Source organism: Tachypleus tridentatus, chromosome 13 (genome assembly GCF_004210375.1).
Source record: "Tachypleus tridentatus isolate NWPU-2018 chromosome 13, ASM421037v1, whole genome shotgun sequence".
NCBI lineage: Eukaryota > Metazoa > Arthropoda > Merostomata > Xiphosura > Limulidae > Tachypleus > Tachypleus tridentatus.
Genome location: NC_134837.1, coordinates 167,271,617 through 167,286,328, shown reverse-complemented (window position 1 = coordinate 167,286,328; position 14,712 = coordinate 167,271,617). Strand labels below are relative to the sequence as shown.

Genomic DNA, 14,712 nt, shown 5'->3' with positions numbered 1-14,712 from the left:
TAAGCTTTTGTTTGAATATATTACAGCTTTGATTTGAAGGCTACTTTTTCATGTTACTCTTGTTATAAGTTTGACACGGTTTTGGTTTTTGGATACGTAAAAAGCATGTAACGAATCATAAACAAAAATTATTTCTATTATTACAAATTATGTGTTATGTTGCATAACAAAACATTTAATGGCGAATTAAATATATTTTTTATTAAATTAGGAAAGGAAGCCTGAAGCATAATCCTTTTAATAAAATATTTTCTTACATTGTTATCAAAGCCACTAACATTTAGAAATATTGTATCCAGTGCACGAATAAATCAGTAGTTCAACAAGTTACTCAAATAAATCGATACTGAAAACTTACATACTTCAATTTTAGCATTTCTTAAAAAAAAAATTAACAGGTTTTAACTAAATTAATGACACACTAACCGACTGGTTTTGCTGATATTTATCTGAAACTTATACTAGGGTTTAACTTATTTCAAATATAATTACAAAAGTAACTAAATAAACGTAAATATTTCTACGTCAATGAAAAGTGTAAATAGAAGCAAATACAAACAATTTTGTTAAACATTGTGTCACATTACAAAACATTAAGGGATAAAATAAATATCACTTTTATTACACCAATACTGAAGATATGACGTTATTTTAGCAAGAGTAAATTGTCTTTCTCAAATATTTGTAACGGTTGCAGGTTAGAAGACATTTTCTTCAGCACAAGTTATCTTGCATCCAGTCATAGACTTCCGCACTTTGTCTTTGTCAGAGCACAATGCAGATAACGTGGCGCCATCTGTAATTTTGAACCGCCCACCGCATGGAGGCAACCAGGCGGTAGCAATTTACTACTATTTTCTATGTTATTTTGTTCAAATTTCTCTGTTATATTTTTACACCAAGCTCCCTATGAAAGGAAGGTTTTGAACTTTTATACAGACACTTGAAGATTAAGCCTGCCAGTAGCTGCTATAGAAAGAGAGCAAACAAACACAAACTCAGCCTAACATGAACAATCTGGTATATAATTACACAAGCTAAGAAAATTTCGCTATTCTATTTTCAAAATATATCATTATTATTTAGAACATTTATCGGAAATTAAGGAGTCTTGTTGTAGCACGTTTTTTTAGTTCGCAGTACAACCTAACCTAAACATACGTAAATATAAATTGCACCATTATAAAGAAACATTATATTACTCATGAATGAAATTTTTCAAAACCGGTAAAACTCGGTGACAAATGATGAATGACAGAACCGGCTTGTTTAAATAATTTTTACCGCCCTGAACTTTATTGCTCAATGAAGGCCGGTAAGCGCGCTTAAAGTTTAAATATAAAAATCTGTGTAATTCTACTTACAGAATTTACTTCATATTTAAGTTATGTGAAGAATTTTGATATCGTAATTAGATTACAATAATTGAGAAAGCTTATTAACAATAATAAGGCTTTTTATATTTTAGTGTAGTACAAATGATAATTTAAAACTTTTTTGAGGGGGAATCAGTGAAGTTGGATATTTGTTTGATACAAATAGGATTTAATATCTGAAAGTTAACAGATAGGCCTATTAACTTACTATCAAATTATCTGGTCGACGCTATAACAGCAGGGAAAGCAGTAATCTTAACGTAGGCTTAACCTATATTAATAAGTAGATATACAATTACACAAGTTAAGTAAAGTGATCCAAATTGACAATTACATTTTTCAAATAACTTGATATTAATTATAAGATCTATTAGAAATTAAGATGAATATTACCTGGACTTTAACAAACAAAATTTTCAGAGCTTAGGTATGAATCATTTACACTCTCGTGCGCTCTCCATCAAACTGTTTATTTTTGAAATAACGCTAAAGCAGTGAGTAATTTTCATAATTGTTTATGACGTTGTTGACTTAAAAAATCGTAAGATATATTATCATCAAGTGTCAATCGAAAAGCAACTTAGCAAAACCATAATAAGCATCTAATACTAACATTATGAAATGTGTTGAAATAAAAACATTAGAAATTTATAGAAAATAAAAAAAGCTAGAATCACTACCAACAAAAACTAAATAACCGAATATATACAAACATAAAACTGGTCAATTCTGAAACAAAATACTGCGAACTTTAAAGAAAAGAAATATTTCTGATTAATTTTAAACAACTCCAAACAATCAGCTCCATCAAAAAAGTAGTTTGGGTGCTTGACTCGCAATCTGAGGGTCACGGATTCGAATCTCCGTCTCATCAAAAATGTTCGGTCTTTCACTCGTAGAGACGTTTTAATTTAGCTATCAATCCCACTATTCGTTGGTAAAAGAATATCCCAAAAGTTGACGGTGAGTGGTAGTGACTAGATGCCTTTCGTTGTGTTGCTCTGCGCGAAACTTAAAACAGAAGAGCAAAAAATATATCAAAAACTAAAGCCAATCCTTTTTAAGTCTAAGAATGAAAACAAAACACAGCCATAAATCAAACCAAACTACCCTCAGAAGCAGTCATAAATCAAACCAAACGACCCGTAGAAGCAGTTGTTTATATCCAACCCAATCATCTGTCATTCCATGTCAAAGATCCACAGTTTGCAACGTTGTAGAAAATTAAATGAAAGTGTAAAATCTTGAGACTCTCATTTCACTTTAAAAAAAAACAACCTTGGAAGAACATTTCGAAAAATCAGGTAAAGAAAATCTTATAATCTACTATTCGTTTAAAGATTAAGACATCTTAGAAAAACAACAACAATACAACAGCAAATATATCCAAAATTTTCCAAAAACCCGAACTACAAAATACTTTTTGACTCAACAAATGCCAACTTACTAGAAACAAAACCATTGCAGAACGAAATAATCTGATCTCAACAAAACCGTTTAAAAATTCTCATGAAATAAGTAAATTCCTCCAGAGAAAGGGATTCTTTAAAAAGAACAACATAGATATAAATATAAAACGGTCAGATAAAAGTAAGGTTTTGCAGTTCCCTCATCCACTAACTACAAAAATAAATTACAAAGTATACAAAGAAAATATCAAAATAATTACAACAAAAAACTAGGTAGAGAAGTTAAAACTTTATAGAAACAGTTGAGAGGAGAAAAATTATAAATCAGAATGTTTAGTGACAGAATTAACGTTAAGAAGTTTTACTTACAGTACTTTTGCGCCTTCTGTTATCGATTATCATGAACTAATACATTCTCCACACAAACTTTGCTGTTCGGTTATATTTTAATTTTGTATGGTATTAAGAATTCTTTGTTCAAACAGATTCATATTTCACAAGATGAATCGTTATTAAGATTTACTTTTATTTTCTAAAGCAAATTTTTCCAAACTTCTACAAAAGTTCTTTTGTTATAAAAATTTTATCTTGTGTTTATTACAACAGTGATGCATACAGTATTTATGTGGTATAAAAGCTTACCGTATATTTTCTATCTCTTTAGTCAATATATAGTTTTCATACAATTGTTTCATCAGCGATGTCGAGAAAACCTAATTGTAGAAAACAATATATATGTAAAAACGGCTCGTTTGGGTTGAGAAAATTTTTTTACCTAGAGGAGCGAACAAGGTCAAAACGTTGTGCCACAATACACTTGCAATTTAAAACCTTGATTGTGTTTGTGAAGCCTTTGGAATAAAGACTGTTTCACTGGGCCTTAACTTGAAGCTAGTCTCTAACGTTGCTTCACACTTGATCGAGGTTAAGATAATTTTTTTTTTTTTTTTTTTTTTTTGCAAAACATCTCATGGCGACCTCCAGTTATGGATAGTAAAAATTCGCTTTAAAAGAGGACTCCCAAACATTTGATAATAGTACAATGCCACTTTCAATTACTAGTAAAGTAAAATTAAGTACAATAATTGTAAAGGTATGTTCATTATAACACTAAATAAAAGAAACAAAGACTACCATAGTACAAACAGCCCTTTATCGTCTTAGTGGAACAAAAGTACTTATAGATTCTGCAATATAATAACACAGCTTTGTGAGTTTCACCTTCAGCTCCTATTAAGAAGTAAACACAAAAGTTATTTGTACTTTATAAAATATACTTCTTAGAAATATTTTACCCATTAACAGGCTTCTGTGCTGAGCAGGTTAGAAAATTTGTATATGCTGTTTAAATTACTGTACTGAAATTTTAAACTGAAAAATGTATATCTAGATAGGACTCAGAGATTGATGGAAAAGATATGAGGACGTGTATTTTCATATCCTTCATCGTATCTCTAACTTATCTCCACATTGCTGGTTGATAATGGGAACGCATCTAGAGAAAGTAGTTCTGTGTAGTGTTATTTTTTCTTTAAGTTGAAATTCAAAAGGAGAACAATAAAACCTCATATAAAATCTATGTGTCCTCTTCACACTAAGGCACATAAACACTTATACACACAACACACAATAAGACAGCATTTACAATACATATAGGACCATCTGTTGTAAACTTCTTTTTTTTTTTGCTAAAAAGGACTTACCTCTCAGCTTAGATCAACAAAATGTTTTCCAAAAGCTGTAACACATGTACTTTTGCTGTTTGACGACAAATATTTTGTCAATAGTTATATATACACCTTTGTGATAACGGAGCATAGTAAGTATAATGACAAGCAATAATTATTAAATAACCACTTCTCCAACATCACTATACAGAGAAGAGGCCCAGCATGGCCAGGTTGGTTAAGGCGTTCGACTCATAATCTGAGGGTCGCAAGTTCGAATCCCCGTTACACCAAACATGCTCGCTCTTTCAGCCGTGGGGACGTTATAATAGAGTAGCCCAAGAGTTGGTGGTGGGTGGTGATGACTAGCTGCCTTCCTTCTAGCCTTACGCTGCTAAATTAGGGACGGCTAGCGCAGATAGATCTGGAGTAGCTTTGCGCGAAATTCAAAAACAAACTATTCAGAGAATAGTCAAATGTTTAAATTACAATTCGAGAAAATGATCATTTTAGATGTAGAGGGAAGAAATGAACCTCATTATGATGATAGCAGCAAAGCCTGCTAATAAATAAAATTCGTTTTCTATGAATGAAAGGTTAAGAAAGCAGTGAGCATGTCCTTGAAAAAGGTCGCTTTCAACAACAGAGAATGAAAAAAGCAAAGCAAAGAAAATTAAATCAGTAATACAATTCATGATGCTGTTGAAATAGATTTTTAGTTATTTCGAAACGTCCAAGACAGATAAGAGATATGAAACCATACCTTGTGGTTCAAACATTTTGTAATGTGAACAATTTTTTTTTCAGAAACTGTAACAGGTCTCATTGTCTATAATCACATTACATCAACTTCCAAACGTTATGAAGTACTATATATACTAAAAGTAAGTTGAACGCCATGTCTCTCAGCTTATAAAACAAAGTCTAGGTGAAAATAATGACACAAATGAAGCAGGTGAAAATGTAACTGAAAAGAAGGAATTGTTATTGCCTTTTCAATATACCCTGACGTGATGAAATAGTACTTATGGATGTCACCACCTGTGATTCATTCTGTTACTCACAAGAACTTTCGTATGCCAGGCGTACATTTAACTTAAAACGAACACGAATAGATCAAAATTTAAAACCCAATTCTGTGACACCCTACCTCTTGAAAAGCACAAGGAAAACAGTTATACAATCATGAGGTTAAAAATATGACTTATGCAAAACATGGGTAAGTTTATAAAAACATTCTCCACTTAATGCTTAACAAGAATGACTTACGTGGTGATATATTTACAGATATCATTTTCCACAAGGAAGAGTATAACGGAATTTTTACTAAGGCAGTATGTTGGGTTTTATGTATGGATGGCAGATTTCTTTAATCAAATGTGTGGGAATTATTGGTGATAAATTTCAATCAATAATAAAAAAAAACACCGTACAATTCATTTATTTTAAAATATTAAATCAAATCAAACAAATATTCGCTATATATATGCAAAAACGGCTCGTTTGGGTTGAAAAAATATTTTACATAGAAGAGCGAACAACGTTTCGACCTTCTTCGGTCATCGTCAGGTTCACAAATAAAGAGATTAGAAAGAGGTGTTAGATGTTTGAATATATAATTTTATTTTATTATATTAATACAGGTATAAAGGCGTTCCTTTATATTGGTTTATTTTGGGTTTAAGTTGCTGTATAAGTAAGTCTTCTTTAATTTTGCGTTTGTTTATGTTTATTTCTTTATTTAGTATTTGAGTGTTTTTCATGGTTATGTTCTGTTTATTTGATTTGCAGTGTTCGGGAACGTGTGAAGGTGACTTTTTAAAATTAAAGAAGCCTTACTTATACAACAACTTAAACCCAAAATAAACCAATATAAAGGAACGCCTTTATACTTATATTAATATAATAAAATAAAATTATATATTCAAACATCTAACACCGCCTTCTACATTCCGACACTCAGTTACACAATCCCTTCCAAACATGTGGTCAGCTTCCGGTCAGTTACGCTCCCCGCTAGTACAGCGGTATGTCTCCGGATTTACAACGCTAAAATCAGGGGTTCGATTCCCCTCGTTGGCCTGAGCAGAGAGCTCTTTGTGGCTTTGCTATACGAAAAACACACACACACACACACCGGTCAGTTACCTCTTTCTTTGTGAACCTGACGATGACCGAAGAAGGTCGAAACGTTGTTCGCTCTTCTATGTAAAATATTTTCGCAACCCAAACGAGCCGTTTTTGCATATATATTTCATAAATATTCGCTATGTTGATGATCACCCCAGTTGTACACAGAGATTTAAATAAACCTCTCTTTTCTTTAAAGTTCACACGAGATGATTGAGTTACCTTAGAACACAATTGAAGACGAATTATTGCAAGAAAATCGGTGTCAATTTCAATTACGTACGTTACATTGTTGGTTACCACGTTACGTTACATCTTGGAAGTGATTTTGGGTTTATATCTCACAAACTCTGAAGGGGCTTGCGAGACAACCAAGGACGTTAGTTTCACTTCAGCTCCATTGGTAGAATTAAGGCTAAGTACTACTAAAATAAAGTGATGATAATGCTAGAAAGGTATGGTAAATATTGTAATACTTGGGGGTGGTTGTAAACCAGAACCGAAAGTAGAGAAGGTTAAAAAGCTTGGATAATTGGCAATGGTAATTAGGTGGTCCAAGGAAGACGAATGAGACCAAGGCTGTGGTGAAGTAGCAAGTACCTGGGTTAACAAATCAAGCATAATAAGTTGATTGGCTAAAACAGGATTTTAAACTTGACATTAGATTAACTATTGAATTTTAATTTTGAAAGACTTTAGTTTTAAATTACTTTAATTGAGAAGGAACCGTTTCAGAGGAGCTATAGCAGGATCCAACAGTTCAAATATTTTCGTCAAAGTCCATAAAAGTTGCTTCAGTTAGTTCAGAAATAACTGACAAGATAAATTATTTCTACTATACTCTGTTATTACATTACATACAATCTGGGATAATTTCATCTTAGAAGTTGATATTAAACATTTTTTGTTGCTTAACTTGCAATCACACAATCTAAATCTACCTATTCTATATATCTAGCTCAAACTACATTTTGTGCACATATTTATAGCCTGGTAGAGGTCTAAAACGTTCTACTCACTAAGAGATATTATAATGCAATAATATTCAATTGAAACAATAAGAAAAACTTAAAAGGTTCTAGTAACGTGATACAAAAATACAAGTGTCAATCCATAATAATTTAATTATACAACGTACGATTTGTATACTGTTATGTAAACAAATCTGCAATAAACTTTTGCTTCTAAATATAAACTTGATTTAAAACTCACGCTATACTTAAATAAATTAAATCATAACACTCATTAACTTAACCAATCGTGTATATCTGACACAGCATTGTGCTAAATTAGAAACAATTCATATCTACCTATATTCTGTAGGCTCATTACTTTCAAATGTACCATGAAAAATAGGTTTTCTACTGTTTTATTTCTTCATGACTCAGAAAAGAGATAGTTTGTGTGTGTGTTTTTCTTATAACAAAGCCACATCGGGCAATCTGCTGAGCCCACCGAGAGGTATCGAACCTACGATTTTAGCGTTGTAAGTCCGTAGATTTACCGCTATGCTAGCGGGAAGCAAGAGATAGTTATGCCAGTAGCTCAGCTAATAATAACAAAAACTACTGTTTCCTTCGTATCAATAAAAACATATTTACCTCTAGGCACTTAGATTGGTCAGAGGTCTTTCTGTGCAGCCTGCTAAAAGTAATAAATCGGTCTTAGTGTTGGTTTAATCCATTCCGTTTTACTTTTCGTCTACAAAGAAATTTTGCGCTGATATTTAAAACTAAACTTGGGATTACAGTGACAATGATGGTTGAAAAGAAATCCAAAATAAATAAGAAATATCAGGGCCAAGATATATATCTATGTGTATGTATAAGAATATTTATATTTTATTCTATGATGAAATTGTAACCTTTCCAGTAAAATATTAGGTTGAGGAATAATTCGTGAGCGTTTTTAAATAATTTCATTCAAGCATTACATGCAAGACTATACAATACTTCAATGCATGAACACATTACACCCAAAACATTTATTATGATACTTTATTTCATGTAATACCTAGGTATATAGTATGCATTGTTTTAAACGAAATTGCAAGAAATTAAATGCGAAAAGCAGATGGTGTCGAAAATGCTCGATTTTGACATTCCATTTAATGAGCTGAAAATGAAAGCAAAAATTAAAGACATATGAAAATCAAACACACCATCTATTAGAGCAAAAAATTATCTACCAAATGACATGAAATATTTTGCGAAAGCGTTTCATTTATGAATATATTTTTTAACTTGAAAAAACACTCACGAATTATTCCTCAACCCAATATATTTCTAGTGCATAAAGAAAAATTAAAGTACATAAAAAGTTCGACAGATACATGAGTAGAAACAATTTATACTCATATTAATTGCTAATTTCATGTTCTCGTATGTTTTACAAAAATGATCCATTTTGCTTTATTCGTCTGCAATGGCTAATTTCCCCACTGTGCGTTCCTTCCACACCAATTTGTCAAACATTTCACGCTTATTGAAACAGTGTCATAATTCACGCTTTAGTTTCGATTTTAAGAAAACTTGTCTATAAGACCAACTGAATAGGGATAAAAGAGGATATGCATGTTTCTTGTCGTTTTTTACCCCATATGCACCATAGAAAATTAACAATAACCAGCGTCCAGCGTCTTCCCACCAAAGAAATAGGCTTACTATCTTGCGATGTTTGAGTAGGCCCCTTTTTGTTTTTCAATGAGATCCTGCTCTTTTAATCTCCTACGTAGGCTATACTTTATTGTGTGTGTGTGTGTTTCGTATAGCAAAGCCACAAAGGGCTATCTGCTCAGCCAACTGAGGGGAATCAAACCCCTGATTTTAGCGTTGTAAATCCGCAGACATACCGCTGTGCTAGCGGGGGTCTATACTTTATTAACCTAATTTTAAATAATTATTTCCTAAAATAATGACATCTACATGTAATAGTGATGACATCATAATTCGCATTACATTGAAATTTGATGTAAGTGGCTTACTTAATTATATTACAATTTAACAAAGAAAAACATACATAACTCTTATACAAAATAAAAAGTGGCTACCGTCAACATACAATATTGGGAATATGCCTCGTGATGGTAATGAAAAAATTTAAAACAAATAAATTTATAATGTGTTATTAGTCCTTACCTTAAGTGTTATTAGTCCTTACCTTAACTCTTGCTTGCAAACGACAAAAATTCCACTTTTCCAAGTTAAACTACTCCACATTATAATAGTTGTTTTTTTAAATTGGATGATGTTAGTAGTGCCTCAACCATTGTTGTGTCGTGTCTCAGCCAGTCTGATGATCCTTGGTACTAACCAAAAGAACTTATCAGATATAATGTTACTTACATATTGTTATACATTATTCTATACTCTCACTTCTAAAGTTTATGTGTGAAAGAAGTTTTTTTTATTACTTGGAGATAATTTTTACAAACAAACTAAAGAAGTAGCAGTGGGGAACTGGGCAACGTTTGTTTCTAAAATTGTTTAATACAATTAAATTAAAGTTATTAAACAATTGTTTAATTAAAAAAAATAACACGAACCCGTTAGAATTTAGCACAAGGTGAAGAATAGCATTTATAGACGATCGAAACTAAAAGCTTATCTTGGATATTTAAAACAAAGGTCTCTCCACACACACATATCTAGTAATTATCATCTAGATTTCTCCGCGATTCTTGCAATATATTTCCCTTAATCCAGGCTCTGACATTAGATTGGCTCAATAAAATAACTGTAAATTCCACTGAAAGTTCACATCTTACAATATTCCAAATAAAACAAAACAAGCGAAATACGTAGTTTATCGCAAAACATATAGGTTTCATTATCTTCTGTCTGCTAGTAAGGATGAAGAAGTGCTTTCCTACTATGCCTGTAAAGAACGCATACAATAGAGTTAACATAAAAGAAGGCAGTTTTTTACACCTATTCATAAAGAGTCCACATGGATTAATTTATAAAGATGTTTGTGTTTTATAAAACTCAAAACAGTTAAGACACGTAAATACCCGACCATTGCTGTAAGACAGCAATACAATTCTCTTACGAATATTTTAGGATTTGAACCATTTACAAAAATATTTTTATCATTATCATGTACGTGATTAGATTTCGTGTTAGGAGATAAACTTTAGTTATTCGTGATTTCTCTTGAGCTAGAGATTACAAAACCGTTTCTAATAGAAAGATTTTGCGATGTTTTCTCCTTAAATGAGTGAGATAGTTAAAAGAAAATTGGTTAAACTTTCAAAGACTGAAAATGGTGCAATCACTTTAATTTCTAAAATAAATTAATTAAACTACAAAATCTGTAATTAAATATTTAAATATTTACAATATCAAAATAAAATAAGATATATTTGTTGGAAATGAAAAAGAAACGTTTCACCGGTTTCAACTCCATATCTCACTCGTTTCTTTCTAGTTTTTGATTTACAAAGTGAAAATATTTTAATGGTTTATTTATAGATTTTTACAGTGCATTATTCCTTTGAGAACAAGTAATTAATTCGTTGTTTATACACATGAGGAGTATGATTTATTTCTGTTGAGTTTACCGACATTCATTTCATAAAATTGTTTTATTTGGAAAAGATACTCGAGAGGCTTTAAAAAAAATTACTAAAATACATTACAAACGTAATATTGTTTACTTATACGCCAAAACAATGAATCGAAAAAATACAGTTCAGAAGCGACATATAAACGAGATGTAATATTAATAACTTCTGAGAAAAATAAAATTAAAGATAAAATTAAAAAGTTAATTAGTTTCTTGTGAGACACGCTGAATTGTTTCTTTCAAGGTCCAAATGACAAACGAATTTTCCTGCTTTTTATAACACGAAAATAAAAACAATAATGACTCTTTATGATTTTTTCTTTTCCTTGTTAAAATGTGAAATTCAGTGAACTGAAGAAAGAACCTCGAATAATACAGTTGTTCCTGATTCACTAACAAACTGCAACGAACGATCTATGACCACCATTAATTTTTCGTTTATCATGTGCATTTGTCGATAACTGCTCATGATAAAAATAAGAACTTGATCAAATATTTCGATTTAACACAATATGGGTGACGAAAACGTCGTGCACTTAGAATAATCAAACTTTGCATGACATATTGCAACACTGTGCATTGATTGAACTTAAAGTTTTGAAACAATACATACCTTTTTTATTTCGTGGTGTAGGCGTATTGTTTTTGTTCTGTTAAACGTGAAAGTCATATTTTATTTGTTATGTTTTCACAGGTTTTCACTGCATAGTAATTTTGTGAGAACTCCCACCTGGTATCGAATTCAACTTTATCGCGGTAATATCCTGTCATAAACCCCAGAAAGAAACGGAAAGTGTTTTAATTTATTGTAACTCGTTAACTGAACATCACGTTCTGCAAGTAGTTTAAATATAATGGCATTAGATTACGATTATGGTTAAAGTAAAAGAGAGTTTATTACGAGACGTATAAGAAGTTCTATGAAACCATATGACCCAGCACGAAGGGTTTGGTTGAAACTATATCTGGTTATAATAGTAAGGCAAGTATTTAATGTTCAAAGGATACCGTTTCATGCTCCTTGGCTGCCTCAAGCGATAGAGAGCTTGAGTTATATAACACCAGAGGAAGTATTACCAGGTGTAAGATATTAAGAGCAGATAGTTTGCGACGTCATAACTTCAAGTTTTTCCCATATAGGTGGAATAGGTTTTGTTAGTTTGTTTGTAGTTAAGCACAAAGCGACACGATGGGTTATCTGTGCTCTACCCCCCACGGATATCGAAACAGACATACCACTGTGTGAAAATAGGCAGATCAAAGTGTAAAACAACGTGATCATCTATGATGAGAGTATAGACAAATCGCGAGCGAACCACCATCGGGTGTTATAGATTAACAAATATCAATGTAATTATATAATCAACTTTACAGTTTTCACTTCCATAATAATAAAAGCCTTAAAATTAATGTATATCTAATTTGCATAACGAACATTTTACAGCTACACTAACCAAAGTAAATTATTTATTTTATTATTTATGCCTCTCGATTCCATGAAGGAACATAGGGCCGCAATCGCTTGCGGATTCATTAACAGGCTGGTTTTTGAAGTGAGTAGATTGTTAGCCTACTGCACAACCCCCAACCAGGAGGAGAAACATTAGCCGTCCCTAATTTTGCAGTGTAAGACTAGAGGGAAGGCAGCTAGTCATCACCATCCACCGCCAACTCTTGAGCTACTCTTGTACCAACGAATAGTGGGATTGACCGTCACATAATAACGCCCTCACGGCTGAAAGGGCGAGCATGTTTAGCGCGACGCGGATGCGAACCCGCGACTCTCAAATTACGAGTCGCATGTCTTAACGCGCTCGGCCATGTCGGGCAACCAAAGTAAATACAGACCCAGTAACTGCCTAGCTGATAACTAGGATAAGATTTAATGACGCACACCTAGTTTTATATGTGATCAGGTAGCTTATCATTGGCAATCACACTCCAATCTTGATTCTTTAGTGTTATAAGTTTCCTAGGCATCAGAAGTGCATCTGAAATGACCAATTTATAAACTGAATCGAACTTTTGCATAGGAAAGAATATTTATAGTGCTGTATTGGGTGGTTCCCTACTAAAATGTATCTCAATTCGTAAATTACCCTTTTCCACCGATTTAAAGCGTAAATATCAAGCTTGTTTGTTTTTGAATTTCGCACAAAGCTACTCGAGGGCTATCTGTACAAGCAGTCCCTAATTTAGCAGTGTAAGACTAGAGGGAAGGCAGTTAGTCATTACCACCCACCGCCGACCCTCAGAGTAATCTGAAGATCACGGGTTCGCATCCCCGTCGCGCCAAACATGCTCGCCCTTTCAGCTGTGGGAGCGTTATAATGTTACGGTCAATCCCACTATTCGTTGATAAAAGAGTAGCCCAAGAGTTGGCGGTGGGTGGTGATGACTAGCTGCCTTCCTCTACTCTCACACTACTAAATTAGGGACGGCTGGCGCAGATAGCTTTGCGCGAAATTAAGAAAACAAAAAAACTTAGAAAGTTTTGTAATAAAACTGTTATGTCTTTAAAGGTACTGTTTTACGTAAAAGAATATATTTCCAGAATTATGGAAACCATTTTGATAAAACTTTAGAACATAGGGCTTTTCTAACGTAATTGTCGAATGCGATGCGCAATCAGTGCTTAAGAGCAAATAAATTCGACAAAAGAAATCTTCTGTCAATATACTGTGTTCAGTATATCTGATAAATACACTTCAATGTATATATAACCTGTAGATCTACAAAATGCAAGTGATGTTAGTAAGCTATATTTCAAAATTACTATGATACTGAATACTTCATTTATTTCACAATCTAAACGATTATACCCATTAAGTGGTTTGTAATAGTCTATACACGCACAAAGATGACTAAACTTTGTATATTTGCATTTTTATCAACTAATCACTACAAAAATATTTTATACTGTTGTAAAAAAACATCAAATCAATCTTCTCTTTCCTATTTTATTATTAATCGTTTTTAGAGTTTGATAGCGAAGATTCTTAGAGTTTTTATAAATTAATCTTTATCTAAAAATCTTCTTTCTCATGTTTATATCTTATAAGTAAATGTCGGGAAAATTAATTAAACTTAATTAAAGGATTCTGTCGCTGGGACAGCGGTAAGTCTACGGATTTCCAACGCTAAAATCTTGGGTTCGACTCCCCTCGGAAGACACATAAGATACCCCGATGTGGTTTTGCTATAAGAAAAAAACAAAAAACAGGCTGTAAAGGAGGCTATTTACAACTGAAATGATACCCGCTTCTATGACGTCAATGACTGGATGTTTAAAATGTAAGACAAAAACAGTTACATTTTCGTACATAAAAAAGTGTTAAAACTTTTCTTAAAGTACGTTTATATCAAACGTTATGACTATAAAATGAGGCTTAACCTGAGACATTCTATTCAGTTTTTCTATTTATGTACAAGTTTATTTGTTTTTAATTTGTTACCCTTCTTTTTAGTAGTCAACCATGAAATTTTACCTGTACTCTGCAAATCACAGGTATCGAAGCCACATTTCTGAAGTTGTAAGTCCGCAGATATGCCGCTGTGTCACTT

At 32.4% G+C, this 14,712-nt stretch overlaps 1 long non-coding RNA gene across 1 annotated transcript; it reads right to left on the bottom strand.

The window, feature by feature from the left end:
• Nucleotides 1-430: 430 nt before the first annotated feature.
• LOC143240503 (uncharacterized) lies at nt 431-1,846 on the bottom strand. Its single transcript, XR_013021787.1, has 2 exons — nt 1,770-1,846; nt 431-969 (listed from the first exon to the last, which is right to left on the bottom strand). It is a non-coding gene; the product is annotated as an uncharacterized LOC143240503 (long non-coding RNA).
• Nucleotides 1,847-14,712: the final 12,866 nt, after the last annotated feature.